Raw genomic sequence first — 14,959 nt, 5'->3', positions numbered from 1 at the left:
TGTGCGTGTGCGTGTGCGTGTGCGTGTGCGTGCGTGTGTGTGTGTGTGTGTGTGTACTCGTGTGCATTAATTCAGGCTACAGGCCCTTGCACGCGCCCTGTTCCCCTCTCACCATGCTATCCCCAGTCTAGAACTGGTTGCAACAAGCAGGGCTGTCATCCACAGATCAGAGGCAACAATGGCGTCTTCCTCCGGCCACCTTTGAGTATGTCACTGTGGGAACAGCATAATCAACCCTGTGTCACCACCAGCTGCTCCCCCCAGAACACATTAGAAGAAAAACAACAGGAAAGGAAGAGGTATAAGGGGGGGGGGGGGGGTAGAAAAATAGGGAAAAGAAAAAGAGCGTTGGAAAGATTGCAGCCCCACTTGTTGTCTGCAACCGATGGCCTGATGATATTGTCTGGTTATTTGGCTCACTGTCAAAGCCCCGTGCTCCATCTGTGGCCTCTGTGAATGGAGTGACATAAAGCACAAAATTGAGCCGGTGATTGAAGTACAGCGAGACACGAGGACTCTCCGGTGTGCATCTGTACCCGGCAGACCACATCTCTTCTCAGACAAAACTGGTGGGCCAGAAAAAGGTCTTGAGGGCTTTCACTCAGGAGCAAAACACTGGAACTGATGGCGTTAGTTTCCTTATTATTGTGTTCTTTCACAGCTGTCTGTATATATATATGTTATACTGGTGAGTATAGTGCATAATATGCTGTATATATATCCATAGTATGCTGAGAGAGGTTTACTCGCCGTTTACCAGTGCCTTCGCTGAATAAAGGCCGGGGAAAACAGACAAAGAGAAAGAGAGAGATGAACACAGAAATTGTCCAGCGCCATTACCAGACAGACTATAGACAGACAATGGGATGTCCTTGGGAAGCTAAGAGAAAACGCAAATCAGGGCTTGTCATTAGCTTTGACAAAGGACCAGTGCAAGGCATACGTCCAATTTATCGGTGGGTCAAACACGGGTCACTTTCAAAGTGAAATTTACACCGGCCCGCCGAACATTTTATGATGAGTGCGTCTTCAAAAGTAAAAAAATAAATGAAGTCAGGTATTCAAAATGATAAAATAATGAATGGTAAATGGGTGTGGTATGTAAGTTTTGCATAGACCACTCTTGTTTCAAGTGTCATCTCACATGGCAAGATCTGTTCCCATGCATCTCTTGTAGGCCTACCTTGAATTAGGCCTACAGAGAATGGCACCAAAAGGATGATATATTCATTCACCATTGATTTTATCAGTCCATGTACGGTTCCTGGTAATCTCATTATAATGTGCCCTTTAGTACAATAGCCTCATATGAACCGAATTAAGGCCATCTTTTCTTTTCCTAGTCAAATAGGCCGTCTTGTAAATTATTATTTCACAAGTTAAAAGGCCCAATGCATAATCAGTCTATTATACCAGACGAATAGATGACCAGTAATTGCTACTAATAACTTATTACTCATCTACACAAATATTCTATTTGGGAGCCAATTTTTTCCCTTTTCTTTTTTTTCCCATTTTTACCCCCAATGTACAGCGAGCAGAGAAGAAAAACCTATTCACACACTAGACAGGCAGCGACACAAAGGCATGCTAACACAAAGGAAGCTTAGAAAGCAACCTGTAGAATGTTTTTCATTCTCCTGGGCTTGGATTAATATCTAACCTTATTCATGGGGATGTGAAACCCCTGCTTCATCTTCGCCTTCAGAGCTGTCTAGCAGCAGGGCTTTGTTTGCCGCGTGGGGGCCCTTTTGAGCGAGACGGACGCAGGGAATTATAGATAATGTCCTCTTCTCTCTATCCTCTCCCCCTGCTAGCCCTGCTAGGCTGCAGACACAGAGCCCACAGTGGGGACCAGAACGGTGGAGACACTGTACATGATTTGAGCTACAGCAGCCATTGTAGCCCCGGCAGGGGCTCACAGGTGGAAATGCATTCACGTGCAGCCAGGCGGTGAGGAATTACCCACATGAGGCTTAAATAATACACCCGAGTGTACAGTATTCACACTCCATTGTCATGTCTCCTGGTAATATCCTAGTGTTGTTGAGGGAATTCAATCCGGTTTTTTTTCCTCTCGTGATTTTATGTGAAAATGACCATTAACAATATGTCTATTGTCCACTAAAGAAAGAGGCTATCACTGGCATGTTGTACCGACAGTATACTCGCAGACCATCATCACAGCCATTTGCATCAACACTGTAAAAAAACCCAAAAAATAACCCACAAGAACCTGCATATAGTATTCATTGCGAAAGTCTTTCAAGTAACACGTCGCTGCGAGTCAACATGTTGGATAAGACGTCATAAAGAATATGCCCATTGACCATAGCAGCACATTTGGGAATTGAATTGGCCCGAGTACAATAGGGGAGGGGGGCAGTTAAAGGGGCAGGACACACACACACAACCCACTGGGACTATAGAGCCCCCCGCTGATCAATGACCTCATCCAGAGTCAGTTGCTCTTTCAAAGGCGGCGAGACCAAAGAGCAGAGGGGCCTTTTCAGCCCGGCAGATAACAAACCAACACCAGACACCCAATAAAGAGACTTCCACTTCATTTAAAAGCAATTAATATTCTTGGCTGGCTGGCATGGTCCCTTTGGTGTGGCAGGTCTGTACACGCCCCCCCTGCGCTGTAATGGAGTTGACTGGTTAACTCTGAGGTCCGTGGCCAGGCAGTGGCTGCCTGGGTGACAGCGCTGATGCGCAGTAGGACACAAGGTTTAAGATCACCCTGAATGGAGCCGTCTCACAGCTCACTGCACACCAAAAGATGCGCTCTCTCTCACTCTCTCTCCACATCTCGTGTGTGTGTGTGTGTGTGTGTGTGTGTGTGTGTGTGTGTGTGTGTGTGTGTGTGTGTGTGTGTGCGTGTGTGTGTGTGTGTGTGTGTGTGTGTGTGTGTGTGTGTGTGTGTGCGCGCGCCTCAGTCCTGTCTTGCTTGCTGCTTCTCTCGTCTGTGTCTATCTCGACCCAATCTGAGAATCCCATCGTCAAATATTCGGGAAAACAGCGCCTCCCCTGTTGTTCCTCGAAAGTTGACGCGAGGCAACAGTCTGTCTTGAGAGACTAATCTCGACCTTCATAGGCTGCTCATTTTTGGCTGTGCTTTTCCTCTCTCTTTGGTGGAATCGTATATTCCCGTCAACATAAATTGCAGCAGTAAAATTGCCCCGTGTTACTTTGACTTAACTTCTTCACTGACAACTTCAAGTTTATTGTCACATCGGCGAGTTTATCAGTTCTGCCAAGAGTGGGTGAAGTTATTTTCCGTTGTTTTTCAGTTACACAATATAGTCATGAGAATAGAATCGAAACGAGGGAAAGTAATTATACATATTAAGGTGCATGCTAAAAGAAATCTAACCACAGTCTCTTGTGTACAGCTACAGCCAAACTAAACGGATGAAAAGGGCTTTACCTACATATACATCAGGGGTTCTCGTTTTTGGCTGGCGATCCCCGGAAATGCTTTGGCCATGTCTCGCGACCCCCGCCCCCCTCCCCAACCCCAATACAAATAACCTTAATAATACAGAAAATACATCACAAATAAATACTGAAACCATAATCATTAAGGAAAGTTTATGCATGCACTAGCCTATATGTGTACTATGTAAACTCTTAATTTCCATTTTCCAGCCATTCAGTTGTAAAAACCAGCCACAGGTTGAGAACCCCTGACCTACAGTAGGCTCAATGTAGCGTGCGTGCGTGCATGTGTGTGTATATGCATATCTGCATGTATGTTATTGTTCATCCTCTCCAGCCCCGTGCAACCAGCCCTGCGTATTTGTGTCTACCTGCAATGTTCTCCTGCCTCACCTGCTCAGTCGGCTGTCAGCAGCAGAACAGTCACAATTCACACATCCTGTCTCGCATGACTCCCTCCCTTTGATGGAAAGTACATGACGGGATGTTCTGTTCCTTCACACGGGGAGGGAGATAGAGGGATATCAGATATGGGAGATGGGGACCCAAAACAGGACCCAAAACATAAAGTTCTAGCCTGTATGTACTGTACCATGATTATATCTCTGGTGTCGGGAAGAAACTCATTTTTCAGGAAAAGAAGAAACCCTTATATATTTTAACTAAGCAATACTGCCTCATCAAAGTTGGTATTGTGACTTTATATTTTGTCAATTTCTTGCAAGACATTGGGAGAGGTGGTAGAGTTAGCTGCTTTAGCAGACAGTTTGAGGGTCCAGTGGAGTTAGGTGTTCTTGTCCGAAGCACTTCTTAATACTTGGTTCCATTTTTTTTATAACCAACACACAGATGTAAAGGGTGGTCAATAGCATTAATTTATGGAAAAAAACAAACATGGAGTTAGGTGGTTTCTGCTGGACAGCGACGGTATTATAATTATTTCAGTACACTTGTATTACTGTCAGAAGTCAAATCATTGTGATGATATCTCCCTAGGGTGGTCCTTGATGTACCCTGGGGGCAGTTGGAGGGCTTTGGAACGCCTCGCCTCGCAACTAATGTTGCTCTGGAGAGAGAAGTCTGAAGCTCTCTGGTGGAGCTGTTGCCCCCACAACCCGACTACGGATAAGCGGTTGAAGATGGATGGATGGATAGACAGGTAATTGTCACACTGATAACGTGAACTGGTCTGCCATGTGTCTTCCTCCTGTCTCTCAGTAGCAGTATACGTAAATATGAAAGGCTACGCTTCTCCCAGTTAATCACCCGCCTGAAAAACAGCCAAGACTTACACGGCAATGACAGAGAGTGACAAAAACAATGCAGAAAGCATGCACGACCGCACGTACACTTATCGGCCAACACACACCTGCACACACACATCTGCACTGTACAGTGTACGCAAACATGCACAAGCTGCCATAATATGCAGGCAGAGAATTAAGTTACATTCAGTCCAATGCTATTCTGTCTTTGAAAAGAAATGAGCCTTGAACATGTTTTCATATTCTCAGCCAAAGTTCAATGACCGTGGATGGAAATTGTGTTTTCTCAATAAGGGAAAGCCACCAAGTTTGTCAATTCTCAACCAGCCAGGCTTATTCTCCATACCCAATAGAATACCGTTTTATTTTTATTTATTTTCTTTATTAAATAAAAGTCTGACTTCAGTGACACACGCACGTTCCTCTAATATCCCTATAGAATGTGTTATAATGCTATCTAGGAATACTGAACAATACATAGCTGTCCTTGTGGACTGTGGAGCGATTAGGCCTGCATTTGAAGAACTTGTGCGCAGTGAGTGAGTCAGAATGGTAAAGACCAATGCATTAGCAGTCGCCTGGTTGTTTATTAGGCTGAGGTTAATGAGGAAATCAATGGCCCAATTCAACAGATCTTTAATTATAGACACTGTTAAAAGCTTTAAAGGGCCACCTAGCACTTTCACTCTGATGCAGCAGTCACATACAAGCGTAAGCGTTAGTACCACATGCCGTGTTTTAACCACTTAACCCTGTAAGACCTGGATATATTTCTACTTGCAAAAAAGAGATTTCAACCTTACTACTACTTTGTACTACTAGGACTTATGTTAAACAAATATGTAAAAAATAAAAATAAAAATAATTTACATTCGGTGGATATCTTTCACAATAATACTACATGTTCTAGACATTGTAATGATCACACAAATATATGAATATATGTATTACATGCATTTTTGTTACTTTTATCAGGGTTAAAGATTAAATGTCCAGAGATTTGGAAGTAGTGTAAATTTGTGCCTCTGTGGGGGGTATTTATATGCAAATATCATGACCAATGGCATTGCAAGACTAAACAATGAACATCAATGATGATGTACGCCATAATGTGCCTCGTTACGTCATATGGTCTCTTTATTGTTAATGAGCGTTTAATGTTTGTCGTTTTAAATCACCATTACATCACCTAATCAACATGAGTTAGACTTTAATATATTAGCGCCCCTCACTTCACACGGGTGAGATTTTTATGTACTATTTCAGTCATGTTATCTAAATGCATTTGAATGGAAACACAGTGATTAGGTGCAACACCCACCCACACCCACCATGCAGCACAAGCAGCACGTCAATAGTAGCCTGTAGCAGCCTGTGGTTTCCAATGAAATCCAACTTTGATTCGGTCAATCGGTCAGTCACATAATATCACTTGGTGTGAGACTGTTTCCTTCCTCCCTATAAAGTTTTGTTGGCATTTTGTAGTAGCCTACTTTATGCAGAAGCAATTTGGTGTCAAATTGAATACCGGTATTTCTTTATATAAATTATTATAATATCAATGTCATCAAATATTTTTAGGGGTATAAGCGGATGTTCATTAAACTGAACGCAGGGCTTGTTATTCTAGTAGTACTTTTGTAAACGTGTGTGCCAGCATGTTTGTGTGTGTGTGGGTGTGACATCACGTGTATGTGTGTGTGTGTACATGCATGTATGTTCATCCTCTCCAGCCCTGTTCAACCAGCTCTGTGTGTTTGTGTCTACCTGCCTCACCTGCTCAGGGTCGGCTGTCAGCAGCAGAACAGTCACTTCACATCCTGTATGACATGACCCCATTTGATGGAAAGTACATGAGTGTGTGTGTGTGTGTGTGTGTGTGTGTGTGTGTGCGCGCATGTGTTTTCTTAGCTTTATGTAATGTGTTATACCTGCGTACACAGACCTGGCCACAGGTCACGTTTGGTGTGGAAAACGAACAATACAACATTAGCCGCTTTCAGAACCCAGTGCAAATGAAAATGCATGCTCATTATTCGTCACATCAAACAGGGTTGTGGGGCCCGAAAGCGGGCTCATTTGCAGCTGAATGTGGGAGACAGTGGGGTCTGTGGCCTGTTTAGCATGTGTTTGTGTTGCAGTGGGTGGTGGAGGGACTGGAGAGGAGCAGAGGGTACCAGTGGGCTACAGCTGGTGCGCTGCGGCCTTCATGCTTAATTTATACTTTGGTGTCGTTCGTCGAAAGATCTAGAAGCTCACAAGACGCAGCAGAAGTATAAATCAGGCTGATTCCTTCTACGTGTCACTCTCTCTTTACGAGTGCCGTGTTAATGAGGTGACAGTACTTCATTAGACCCCTTGGTGTAGTTCTTATGTGCAATGTCTTCCCTTTGCATTTAGGATTTCTTCCTGGAGGCTGAAACCTTGACAGTCAATCGTGCCAATGAAAAAAAGCAGTGATATAGTGACACCACAAGCTCATCCCCTCTTCAGTTCAGGTGGATCACCAGTCACCACCCACCAGGCAAACCAGGCATACTTAATGAATTGGTGGGCCTGTCCATATATAAACAACATTTTAACAAATACTGTACACTTCTTCCTCCTATATATAATAATAATACTGATGATCATGTTTTAGGGTGGGAAAAAACTCACGGCACTCCATCTTTAAGCTTCCTGGACTGAATCTTAAAATCCTCAGTTCCACTCTCATTTTACGATGTGTCAGCCTTGCTGTTGTTTTTCCCTGACTTTTACACATCTTTTACACACAAATGGATCGTATAGGGATCAATTATTACACTGTCAGAATTCAATTCACACTGGATTTTGCTGGTAAAGACAAATGGCAGCCAATTGGCAGAACAGTTGTTACTGTTGCTTTCAATAGCATTTTCATCAATCTTCTTACTGTGTTACTCTGTGAACCTAAGCTTGTCACCAACAGCACGAGAAACCAAAATGAACACCATGCCAAAGATCACGAGAACACGAGAAGCATCGCTTTAACCTATTGATGATTTTTAATCAACTGATTTAACCTGACCTTCAAACACGCACGCACGCACACGCACGCACACGCACACATTGCCGTTTGATTCTTTCCTTCTGAAGATCAAATGAAGAGTTTGAGGGTCCTTTTGCTTTGAGGCTCGATAGTGTCCTTAGTCAATCATTGACCTGCAGATCTTTTGACGTCTGGAGCACAAAGAATACGCTTGTAATCAAACGCAAGAGGAGTTTGAAATGGTCTTGACTGAAAGAAAAAAGGACCCCGTTAGACAGAATGTGCAGAAAACATTTGTTTCTATTCAAGAAATATTAATTACTGTATTGTGATACTCTCCTTTATCTGAACATCTCAAGGAAGACTAAATACAGAACATCAGAAAAACAACCCTAATACAGTTGTTTTTTTTAGCTCTGGAGAGAGAGGGAGGCAGAGAGCCACGATAGGACATCACGCTCGGGTGATTGATGGCAAGTACATCCCCTGTCATCAACTCAGACAACTCAGCGCACCTGTGCTCATCAGCACACCTGAGCGCATCAGTATAAAAGGGAGAACTCTCTGCCTCACTAACGGATCCACTTTCCAGAGACGAGGCGAGGCTGTGGGCAGGCACGTTGGGCGGTAAGCAGACAACCACTACCGGGCATGCGCTCTTTGGCCAACAAGCGCGTGCATCAAACCGGCTTATATGAAGTGACTATTCGGCTTATGGAAATGGAAGGAAAGCAACCAGAGTACACGGATATGGAAAAGGAGTAGAAATATACGGCCCCAGTACACAGCCTACGGCGAAGGAGTACAAATACTAGAGTACAGGCTGAGTAGAAATGCTTATCTTTCTGAAACCCCGTTCTGAGGGCATTTATTGACATTTATCCACCTGTTTGAGTTGACCCGTTGATATCTGACCTGCGGGAAGGAAAACCTATACGCTAAGAGCTACGCTAGGCCTAAAGCTAAACCTGTACCTACCTCATATACTCACCTCTGGAGTACTTATACCCGAATCCTCTGTGAAAGTAATCCAAACTTACCCGTGACGTCCAGCGACGACGATCCTCCTCATCCCCCTGGAAACGAACTTTAGGTTGAAATCTCACCTTTGACTGCATTCCCATGAAAGAAAGAAAGAAAAGTTCATTTCTGATTTGAATTTATGTTCAATAAATGCCTCAGTGAATATAGGTGTTATAATCTGATCGCCCATGGCTGTGTACTTGTACGTAAGTACACAGTGTACTTGATATGTATTGGGTACTGCCTGAACTGTAGCATACTTTTAGTTGGGCTACGAGAGACATCTCAGACAGCATGAAGGTCAGCTTGCTGCAGTTAGCGGTTATTATGTCTCAAATGTTGTTGTCACGTCATTGGGATCCAGCTCTATATATTTCCTGTATGTAATTGCGAACGCAGTGAGCACTTACTATGAGACCTAGCAGATCATGTCTGTCCGTGTGTGTGTGTCTGTGTCCCCCCCCTTTGTGCCCATATATGGAGCTGAGTGATTTGTTTGTGATTGATGCAACACACTCCATATTTGGACGTATAGCTGCTTTGGGGACTCCTTATATGGTTATGGCTAAAAATAAAAACTTAAAAATAAATCTTAAAAAAACCCAAATATGTACGAGCTGCGTTCGCTTCCCGCGTTTGCGCGTCTTACTGGTGTGTAATGAACTTTGTGAACCTTTAGCGTGATACTGTCTCGTGTCGCCATATTGTTCTCCCGGGCCTGCCGCCGCAGTCGTCATACCAAAGGAATAATTCAACTGGATTGTCACACACCACCCAGCCGGCACACACTACCTACCTGTCTGTCAAACCAGACGAGGGTCCAGTACTTAGAGTTTACAACAATAGGCAACCCTGACTTTCGCTCCTGAGTTATCAGTCGCCACATTATATATTCACACCCAGTCTTTTCGGAGCATTCAACATTGCCACTTCTTGTACCACATGTTGAAGCTCTCAGATGGTCCATAGTGTCCAGTACATTACCTTTCTTAAACATACTTGAATGACATGTCCAATGTTCGTTTCTGTGGTGTGGGTGAGTGTACTGTATATAAGGCAGCTGCAAGATATCAATAGCGACTCTGTTGTATGAACGGTCGTGTGGCTTTGCTAGTTTGCTTGTTTTATTGTTATGTCTGTCTCTCCAGAGAATGGACTGGTCGATGAGCGAGAGAGAGCAATGTTGAACGAGATACTGATACTGAAACCTGAATGATGCTGTACCTTGACAGAGTTGAGTGGGCGAACATCGAGAGAAGAGGAACTTTGTGATATATAATGCACATGGAAGGCTTGCCTGCTCCAATGAAACTGATCGACTTAATGCTAATGTTTTGCTGGTTTCAGCCCAATTTACCAAGTATGTTTTGCAAACAACACTGTTCCAAAATGTAGACTGAACATTGCTGTTAAACATTATATTCCCAAAATATGTACCGAAAACAATGTTTGAAGTGCATACAGTGTCCAAAGTTTGACATTTTTTATGAGCAATTACTGGAAAATGCATACATGTTACATGCATTTAACTGGTCTGAACCAACATAGTGACTTTATCTTCTTCGACTATTACAATATCACTGATGATGGTCTGACCCATTTAGGTGAATGAAAAAAGTACCTTTTTTTCTATGGAGTACTGTAGTGCCGTTTTAATACGTTGTCTTGTTGAAGCTGATAGTTGGATGTAAGCTGATACTGCAAGAGTTAGGCGAATATCATGATTGTGGCTTGTTATAGCGCCACCTTCCATGAGATTTGAAAACAATGGGGTAGAGGTTCCTTGGCCTACTGGTAGTGCCTGTGAGTTACCACTTACAAACATTATGCCGCTCGAATCGATTCGGCCTGGCAGAGAAAATGTTAATTATAGTGTTGCTTTAAAGTTACCTTTTTTTGTAGTTTATTCTGTCAGACATAAAGGCTGATTTATACCTGGCAAAATAAATATAACATGCTATATATCATCAGATATCAGATCAGATTAGATCTGTCAAAATGTATTTTTCTTTCCATTGACAAAAAAAGAAAATCCTTAAAATATCAAATTGTAAAATAAGATTTATTTTTCTTCCTTCCATAACACTGCAAAAATGAGTAACAATACCGTCTTTACCCCATGGCACCTGAAGGGGTTCCAATACCATTAACCTTATGTGGTAAATTGGCTCCTAAAGCTTATTGTGTACTCTTAGCTTCTTGAAGACTACATGTAGACATAAATACACACCCCACTGGCAGTGGCAACCAAGCCACCTAAGCCTCTCACGCTCGCTCGCCCGTGCGTGCGTGCCTGTGTGCGTGCGTGCGCCTGCCAGAAAAGTGTGCCCGTGCAAAAACTGGTCCCTTGTCTATTCTGCACGCAAGAATCATGCTTCAAGATCAGGTATTTTCCAACCAGGTCTAATCAGTCATAATTGATTGATTTATTGAGTGAATACTTCATTAACAAGTTTGATAACGGTACATGAAGTACAGTCAAACGTTATGCTAAAAGGATAAAACAAAAAGCCCGGGGTGGATTGTTTCCATTGTGATCCATTGTTCTCGATTCATCAGTAAGTCATGAACGCACGCACGCACTGACAAATGTTCCCTATGACGTTTCCACATGTCCTACGGACTGAATGTGTATTAATGGATTTTGCTAAGGCATTGACATTTTTCGTTGGCAGCATAGTAGTAGTAGTTATCCCCATGTTTGAGCCAAATTTTGGGGGAACACCCTCTGGTGTTAATTAATGACAACCTCTCAGGCATCAACTAACATGCTTCTGAGAAAATATGTTATGTGGTAAAGTGAGCGGGAGTTGCTCTTTAACTTCCAAGTGCTAATGTGTTTTTCACATCAAGGAACTGATTATTTGCTTTTTGACTGACTTTATTAATAACTTGATAAATAAGACTAATCGTGTAAGTGTGTCACTGTTGCTGCCTCTTGTCTTAAACTGAAGAGAATTTAAAATACTCTGGCATGTGCGTGCCCCCTCCATCCACACACACACACACACGCACACACACACACGCACGTGGTGTGTGAGGATGTGACACTGCATACTACTGCATGCTTTCATTACTTAATGCTCTCTGGCAGCTACCTCTTGTATTTTCCCATCACAACTCCTCAATAGGCACCACTGAACAAAGGCTGTGTGATTTCACACCGCATGACAGTCACGGGCAATATTGGAAAAACACATACTGTATGCACAATAATCATCTGATCTCCCCCTCTTTGTTTTACTTTAAATCCAAGGTCACTCACCAAAAAAAAAGTTTCAGTTTTTCGGTTCACGTTGATTTGATTCATTTAATTGCACGAAAACATTGTGACATCTTTCTGTGTTTCTGTTGTTCAGCGGATGTTTGAACTATAGAAGTACTGTACCTATAGTACTACATTTATCAGACTTGTGTCTTTTGTTTTAAATTACTTTTCATCTTTCTCTACTACTTCAGTCACTGCCCATTCCCCCCTTTGTGTACTGCAGTCACTGTTGCTGCCAAGCCCTTGTTGGTGTGGGTGAGGGGGCCACTGTTTCATCGGGAGAACGGAAAATATGTGGCAGACAACAACAACAACCAGTAGGAGTCACTAGTGCAGCAACAAGTTCAAAATCCTCAAAAATAACTATTGTGGTCATTGAAATGCCAAGCAAGATTCCTTGCTCCTCCAACCCAGGATTTTGGCTGTGTCAGTGGAATATTTGAGATTGTTCATTCACCCTCAGCATAACCGATCAGCATTCTGCTCTCACTTTAAAATGTGGAGTAATCTACCTCCTTTCACATGGCAGGAACTATTGATTGAGTTACATATAAATCCTGAAGTTCTGTTACGTCCAGCCCTCCAGGCTGTTAAGAGATATCAATGATATCAGAGTTCTGTACTTCTGTTACATCCAGGCTGTTAAGAGGCCCACAATGATATCAGGAACTTTACAATTACAAGATCAACTTTCTTAATAAGTTGTTCTCCGTCGATTCTTAAGTTAAACCAACTTTGTGAGATGGACCTGAAGGCTGGCGGTTGTGATTGTGTCATGTTTCCTCCACAAAGTACCAACATCTATGGTTCCCTTGCCAGGCTACTGAAGTGCAGTGCTTGAAATGTTCTTTTTTTATGCATTCAAAATGGAGAAAAAACGAATTGCAATTACACCTGATAACTAGCATATTCATCAAGAATCTACAAAATAATCTATCTTGAAACAAACAAAAGTGTTACAAATTTGAAGGGGAAATAAATTGTGGAGAACAAATAGGCTTGTTTTGGTGTGGTGGTTGCCTGGTTGGCCTGGTGTGACCAGCCGGTGGAGTCTGGTTTTGGATGAACATCTAGGCTACGAATCAAACTCTCTCAATCAAACTCTTTTTTTCCAGTGTTCCCTCTAATGAACGGCACTAATTGATTGAAAACGCTGGTGGGAGGGGATGGGGGTGTGTGTATGTGTGTGTGCTCGTGTGTGTGTGTGTGTGTGTGTGTGTGTGTGTGTGTGTGTGTGTGCGTGCGCATGCGGTTACTTTGAACAGGATGTTAGTGTGAGAGAGTATTGCGAGCCAGCCTGAACAGTGGAGAGGCCATGCAGTCCTGAGCATTGTAAGTCCAAAAGAGTACAGTGTGAACACAAGGGAGCTGATGCATAACGTTTTAGTGGGAGTTTTGTTCCCTCAGCCATATATATATATATATATACATATATATATATATATATATATATATATATATATATATATTTATTTGGAATGATAGTTTTGAATGAAGAAATTGCATTGTGTGTATAGCATATTGGACAACATGCTTATTTTTTAGACAAATAGTATAGTATGACCTTGGTGTTGATGATGATGACATAGGAAGTTGAAGACCAGCATGCCTCTGACATTCTATTTTTTTACTGTTCTTGTCCCCTGTTCAGGTTTCCAACGCAACATGACATGGTTTGAACCACGGAGGAGCACAGCGAGCCAGGAGAAACGGAGGCCACACAGCACAGGGACAGTCAAACAGTGAACATTGACGTCGCTGAAGGGGGAGAGATGTGCTCTGGTAATCAGAAGGTCCTCGGTTTGACCCCCAGGCCTGCCTATAGTCTATGTTTTGAAGTGCCCGTGAGCAATCCACTTAACCCCTCACTGCTCCACGGGCACTGTGTTAATGGCACTGCTATACCAGTTTTATAGGGTGGGTTAAATGTAAAGGACATATATTTAGGTTGGGTTTAGGTATAGCTTTTCATGTTAGGGTCAGCTATATTTAAAATTCTCATTTGTTAAATCTTATGTGAAATACTGCCGTTGTGGTCGGATGTGTCCCATCCCGTCACCACTATATGGCTTGAGGTTGTGTTGGTATGCAAACATAAGTGAAAGTGAACTAATACAGGGGTTTGACACCTATAGCGGAATGACCTGCATAAGCTGCCCATTCCAACAAATAATTCAAGTTGAAACACTAAATTAAGTAAGAACACATGCAGTTAATTCACAAGCTTGTTTTAAAAGTTAGGCTGCTGAATAGGTTTTTGAGCTCCACGGAGCACACCTTGATTTCTCGTTCCAAAATGTATAGATCTACTCAGAAATCGTAATAAAATCGCTAATATTACTAACCAGTGGAAATAGTAGTTGACATAGGATAGGATATTTTCAAGTGTGGACCAAGCTGCAGAAGTGCCAGAAATAAGTGCTCGGGTGGTGCAGTGGTAAAGTCCCTGCCCACCGTCATGGAGGTTGAGGGTTCGAGTCCACCATGCATCCAGTGGTAAAGTCCCTGCCCACCGTCATGGAGGTTGAGGGTTCGAGTCCACCATGCATCCAGTGGTAAAGTCCCTGCCCACCGTCATGGAGGTTGAGGGTTCGAGTCCACCATGCATTGCTTGTTGGGAGGGGGGAGGGGGAAATTCAGTGGTGGAAAAAGTATAGGCTACTCAAATGTTTTACTTAAGTAAAAGTATACTGAAATACTCCATTACAAGTACAAATGCGGAATTCAAAATGTACCCGAGTGAAAGTACAAAATGTACTTAAAGTACTAATTTTCCTATTTGAAGTATATATTTAAATGTATAAAATCTTTTGAAAATAGTCAAAATGTGCTGAAGTGGTTAATGTATATGTTTTGTAATAATTATTTAAAACTACAAAGTATCGTATAAAGTTTTCAAATAATTGTAGTAAAAGTACAATATTTGCTATATGGTAAAGTACTCATGGAAAT

Source organism: Protomyctophum bolini (genome assembly GCF_963924005.1).
Source record: "Protomyctophum bolini genome assembly, chromosome: 7".
Taxonomy (NCBI): domain Eukaryota; kingdom Metazoa; phylum Chordata; class Actinopteri; order Myctophiformes; family Myctophidae; genus Protomyctophum; species Protomyctophum bolini.
The sequence above is the reverse complement of the archived record's forward strand: the minus strand, read 5'-3'. Positions refer to the sequence as shown.